Source organism: Elephantulus edwardii, unplaced genomic scaffold (assembly GCF_000299155.1).
Source record: "Elephantulus edwardii isolate Elephantulus edwardi_28Jun2011 unplaced genomic scaffold, EleEdw1.0 scaffold00630, whole genome shotgun sequence".
In the NCBI taxonomy this organism is placed as follows: Eukaryota; Metazoa; Chordata; class Mammalia; order Macroscelidea; family Macroscelididae; genus Elephantulus; species Elephantulus edwardii.
In genome coordinates this window covers 31,368-37,608 of record NW_006400380.1, presented here as the reverse complement: position 1 = coordinate 37,608, position 6,241 = coordinate 31,368, and the positions used below count along the sequence as shown (strand labels likewise).

Here is a 6,241-nt window from a genome sequence, read left to right as displayed (position 1 = left end):
TATACCTAGTGCTGTCAACACAATTCACCTTTGGCCCTCTCTAGATTCTGAACAAATATGAGAGCAGGTGGCTCGAGGAGCTGCTGCCTCTACAGCCATTGCTGCTGCTGCTGCTCTGCCACCACCACCATTGGCCCTGGACACCAGTGAGAGCAGCTTCCTAAACAGCAGCTTCTCCTCCAAGGCCAGGAGGTGGCCGGTGTGGGCCCCCTCTAGCAGCTCTTGCTCCTTCCCCATTCCCAGGGCCCTTACTCCCTAGGACTCAGGCCCAGAGTTGCAGCCAAGCCTGCGCAGGCTCCCAGACTTTCCATCTCCAGTCAATGCACCCCTAAATCATCCAAGGACACTAGCCCCTTCTCCCCCAACACCCAGCCTTTTCTCCATTCCCACGACACTCGTTTCCCCCTCATAAAACAAAAATATTCTCTTGCATGCTTAATGAATAGAGTACTTTTTTCCCACAAAAAAGGTGTGACATGCTTCTCATTACAGGTTAAACTTATCAGATCATGGTCAATTTTTTAACTCCATACAGTAGAATTCTAGTGGACCCAGCTAAGCAGGTGTGCCATCATTTGTGCAAATTCTTTTAGACCCAGCTTGGTTTTTCTCTAGTGTCCCCTCTTGGAGTTGTATCTGCTTTTGTTGCTAATTTTTATTGAAATTCATTGGGGAATGGGACGACTCTGCTTTTGCTTCTTGGCCAGAACACTCTTGATCTTGAAAGTCTTATGAGGTATATTGAAGATGGGAAGATGCTGCACTCAACAGGATTCCTGTTGTTGCAGAACTCACACTTCTGTCTCTCTTGTGTCCTTGACCTCAATCAGTTCTTCTCTTTTTATTCTTCAATTTCAGCTCTTTGTACATTTTGTTATAGTACTTTGCTTCATCATCTTGAGCTGACCATTGAATTCTTATGCTCAGTTCTTTTCACTTTAACAACCCTTCCCTTTGTTTTGGTTTCTTAATGCTATACAGCAATTTTAAGAGCTTCCTCTGAAATCCAATTTTGTTTATTTTATTTTATTTTTGTCTTCTGTCTTTATAATGATCTTTTGCTCTCATCATGGATGCTATCCTAGATGCCATTCTAAAACTCATGTGGTCCTTTGGTCATTGGTATTCATTGCTTCAAACTTATTAAGATGATTTTTTTAATTCAAGTAGGATAGACCCAAGGTCGTATTTATTCTTCTTGTGGACTTTTGTTTTCTTCAGCCTCAATTTGGATTTGTACACAAGTAATAGTTGGTTGCTATTATACTTTGGAGGAACATTCTTCTAAGGGGTACAGCACTCTTCTGTCAGTATGCTGTACTGAGGTAACCTGGGGTTGCTGTGATGCTGAACCTTGTGCTATTGTGGTGTCAAATGGCATAATGGTTACCCATGGTGGACAGCGTTTGGTGGAGCTTTCAGTTTAAGACAGGTTTGGAAGCAGGAATGGCATCTACTTCCTAACAACATGCCTCTGGAAACTCTATGAACTTTTATAAACTATAATAATTATAGAAAGGCTTCATTTCAGGTCTTTTGTTCTTAGGGTCACTATGAGTTGTGCTCGACTCTATAGCAGCAACAACAACAATCAGTGGTCTGTTCCACAATCAGCTCCCTACCTGTTGCCAATGTTAAGTGCAATGTTTCCCGCCATAAATGTAGTCAATCATATTCCTATGCAACCAATCAAGTAAAACACTTTTGTAAAGTTACTCTGTGGTATTTTTAAAAGGTATTTGAGATTAATAAATCATATATATATAAAATTTGATCATTGAATTTCTGCCTTCATTTCTGTCACCATGTCCATACTTTCTGACTACCATTGTTTCCCACTTTTGCATTTGAGACACCGTTATTATCATATGTTGATTGCACATTGGGTCAAGTTTGGATTGAAAAATTTGGTAAAAATCTTCACTTTTCTCCTTGTTGGCTTTAGTGTTGGTGTATATATTTAAATAACTACACATTTACAGGTTTTCATTGTACACACATGGATAGCATTCTATCATTCAGAGCACTGTACTTCAGGATAGAATTTGAAATTGTGTTTTTTATTATGGATGAGTTTTCATTTCCAATATAGTAAATTATGCAATTGTATTATTTATAGTGGCCAGTGCAAGTAAATCTTATAATGCCTATAATTTCAATGTTTATATATTCCATTTCATTTTCTAAAACTTCTGGTTTCCCTATATTCATATGTCAAATATTTCACACTCCAATTATTAAAGGCTTTTGCAACTGTGTCTCTTCATTTTGATTGATTTCCAGTCTGGATTCAGCCTCTAATATTATAAATCACCATGTTCTTCTATCATTCAGAGGGTTTTCAAAGTCCTGTTATTTCAGACATGGGTAACCAACCAGTCTTGTTTACTAGTTTATCATAATCTGAGGAGCTCTGCTGAAATCTATCCATCATAGATGATTCTTTTGGCATTTGACACACTGGTGTCATATTTTCCAGCATCACAGCAACCAAGAAGTTATACCCATACAGAAAAATTATCAAGTGCTGTACTAATAGGAACAAATAATAAGCAAGCAATAATATACAAACACAATTTAAAGTGTTAGGTGATGTCAATTCACCTATTACTCATAATGACCCTGTGAACAACAGCATAATATGGAACCAACTTCAACATCTCCAGCATATCTGATCCCATTGCCACACTCACAGTATCAGTCTACCTCATCCCGGTTTTTGCACTGATTTCACACCATTCCAACGACTGCGTCTTTCTCCAAGTTTTAGACTTTTCTGACAACAAGCTCAAAATATGTGCAATGGATTTTCAAAATCCTTACGTCCAATGAACAACCTGGTTTCACCCTCCCTAGGGAGGACCTGTTTGTACTCTTGCCAGTCCATAGTATGCTCAGTAGTATTCTCCAACACAACAATTCAAAAACTTGAATTCCTCTTCTGTCATAATTAATCACTGTTCATCTCCCAGATGCACAGCAAGCAATTGAGAAAACCATGAGTTGTATCAGGCACACTGTAGTTTTTAGACTGACATATTGCTTTTTAGCATTTTGGAAAGGGCCTTGAGAGTAGATTTTCCTAATGCATTTTGATTTTTTATTTTTTGACTACTGCTACCAAGAGTCTGGATTGTGGATCCGAGCAAGATGAAACCATTAACAATGTCAACCTTCTCCATCTTTCATAATACTGCCTACTGGCCTAATGGTGAGGACATTTGTTTTCTTGATGTTGCAGTGCAATTTGTGCCGAAGGAAGGCTGTTTTAAGTCCACTTTAGTTTCAGTGAACACAGTTGTGTCATCTGTATACTGAAGGATGTTGACGAGACTTTCTCCAATTCTGACACCACATTCTTTTTTTTCTTTTTGTTTTTTTTTACATTTAGAACACTTCTTTAATCCTTTCTAGTCAACACCATTTGAATCAGCAACTGCAATGTTAATTTTACATTTTACAAAACTGGTCAGTAAGGATTCTTTTTAATGATTGAAGTGAAAACAGAAGACAGTAGATATAAGAGTTCCAGGTTTCAAATTTCCATTAAAAATAAAAAAATCAAAATAATTTTTTTGTTTGCATCCATACCATAGACTTGAATTCTGATTTAGTTTTAATCCCATGGCTCATCTTGCACTGGACTAGGAGTTGGTGAACGTTCAAAGTAAATCCTGCTGTGTTCAAAGTGCTCTTGCCTTGGAAATTCTTTCCAGTATCAACTGATGCAAAAATATTTCCTCTTCTACTAGCACTGAAGCCAGGAACAACTGTACTAAAGGCGATTTCTTCTAACAAAGCAGGAACATCCTGCTGTGCATCTGACAGTACTTTCACTAGAGGTTGTGCTATATGGATATCTGATTCAGGATCAAAAAAGGAAACAGCTCTGCCAGTATTCCCACAATGACCAGTACGTCCAGTTCAATGAACATATTCATCAATGCCAGAAGGAAGATAAAAATTGATAATATGTTGGACATTTTCAATGCCCAGCCCTCCAGCAGCTACTGATGTGGCAACAAGAACTGGCATTTCCCACAGCGAAAATCTCCAAGATCCTGTTCTCTCTCTCTCTGTTCTCGATTACCATGAATACTTGTAGTCAATATTTTTCTTGACAAAGAAAGGTTGCAATAAAACCTGCTCTTTTCTTAGTTTCAACGAAGACCATAGTCCTTTCATCACCAATGTTTCGTAGAATTTCAACAAGTTTTTCTCTTTTTGAGTACTGGTCAACTTGAAGAACAGTCTGCTGAACATCTCTACATGCTTCACCCACTTGTCCAAGAACAACAAATAAATAATTCAATTAAAAATTCCCCAGCCAACCTTTGGATTTCCTCTGGTAAAGTCGCACTAAACATAAGAGTCTGACGCTCTTCCTTTGATGGCATTCCAGGGCAAGAAATTAGCTTCTTCATTTCTGGCCCCAAACCCATATCCAACATGTAATCTGCTTCATCCAAAACTAAATATTTGACTTGTTTGAGACCAATCTTTTCTTTACCTATGATATCCATCAGTCTCCCAGGTGTAGCACATAATACATTACAGCCTTGCACTATCTGTCAAATTGAATGTCCAAACTGAGTCCCTCCATAGATAACAACAGCTCTAAAACAAGACCCAAAAGAAAATTTTCTAGCTTCCAAATAGATTTGGTTGATCAGTTCTCTAGTTGGTGCTACAATAATACACTCCAGTTCTTGCAGCTCTTTAAAACGCCTGGCGGTTTTCCCATCATGCATCATATGAGCCAAAATTGGCAAAAGAAAAGCTGCAGTCTTCCCAGATCCTTCTGAGCACAAGCCATCAAATCTCATCCTGCTAGTATAATAGGAATACTGTATTTCTGCACTGGTGTAAATTTTGTATACCCAGCCTTAGCAATGTTGTGTTATTCAGTGTTTGACAGAGATTAGCTTTTTCAAAAGGCAAAATTGTTGGTGGTGCATCATGTCCAGATACTTCCACAAGAATAGTATCATGTTTGCCAAAGTTTATGCCTGTCTGATAATGTGCAAAAATGGAGTCTTCGTCTTCAGGTGTAGAAGGTAGTATATAAGTCACTTTTGGTACCTGAATATCACCAATATCTCCTTCAGCTTCAGATTTCCAAGAATTATTTCTGTTACTACTTATTCATTTAAACCTTTATAACCACCTCGTCCACTTTCACTTCTGCTTTGGTAAGTGTCACCATTACTTGCTCCACTTAATGGTGATCTTTTAGAACCAAAAGGGCTGTCAGTGCAATGTATTCCTTCATCTTGCTCAAACTCATTATTTCGACTTCGTAGACCAAATACTCCATGGCAACCTCTGAAACTACCTCTTCCATCTCTTGTTGATGGGGCTGACACTTCTGAGTCATTTCCATCTTGAAATCCTCTAAAAAATCCAGACTTATCACCTTCTTCAAATTTATTACTTAAAAATCCTCTGTATCCAAAACTCCTTCCAACTCCAAAACCATCAAGTGTAGATGAAGTCTCTTGTTTAGTACACTCACCAGTATCTCTATTTCCCAAGTTTCTCCGAGAACCAAATCCACTTCTCATGAAATGATCTCTTTGGGGTCCATCATCCAAATCTGATGAAGCAGCTTGAGTCCTGTTAAACGTGTCTCCGTTTGCTCCAGAATAATACATATCCTTCTCAAATACAGGAACATAAGAGACATATGAGGATTAATGAGTTCTGTTTCCCAATTTTCATCTCCCATGATGGCTTCAAGTTCAATTTTTTTTTTTATCCAGACAGTTGGTACTTCTTGTTTTCTGGTTTTGGTTTTATTTGTTAGTTGCTGGGTTTCTTTCCCATTTCATTTTTAAGGCTCTCAATCACTCACATTCTTTTTTATAAAGACAAGCCACTTGAATGATCTGTTTGGCATATAGATGGGAAAGGTATGAAGAAGAAAAATGCAGCCCTGATACACTCCTTTGTTCTATTTGAAATATACTTTTTTTCACTTGCATTTTTTTTGGCAATAGCATTTTGGAGTAGGCATAGGTTGCACACGATCTCAAACAAGTGTGATCCACCGTCAAATGCCTTTGCATAGTCGATAAAAAAAATTAATGAGCCTTCTTCTGGCACTATATGTTTTCAGCCAAGACCCATATGACATTGGCAATTATATTCTTAGTGCCATGGTATCTTCTAAACCCATCTCTGTCAATTAGAAATGTGCATATTATTCCAAAATTCAAAAAACTGAGAGTTAAGTATCTCA

At 37.9% G+C, this 6,241-nt stretch overlaps 1 pseudogene; it reads right to left on the bottom strand.

The window, feature by feature from the left end:
• Nucleotides 1-3,616: 3,616 nt before the first annotated feature.
• On the bottom strand, nucleotides 3,617-5,728 carry LOC102867713 (annotated as a pseudogene).
• Nucleotides 5,729-6,241: the final 513 nt, after the last annotated feature.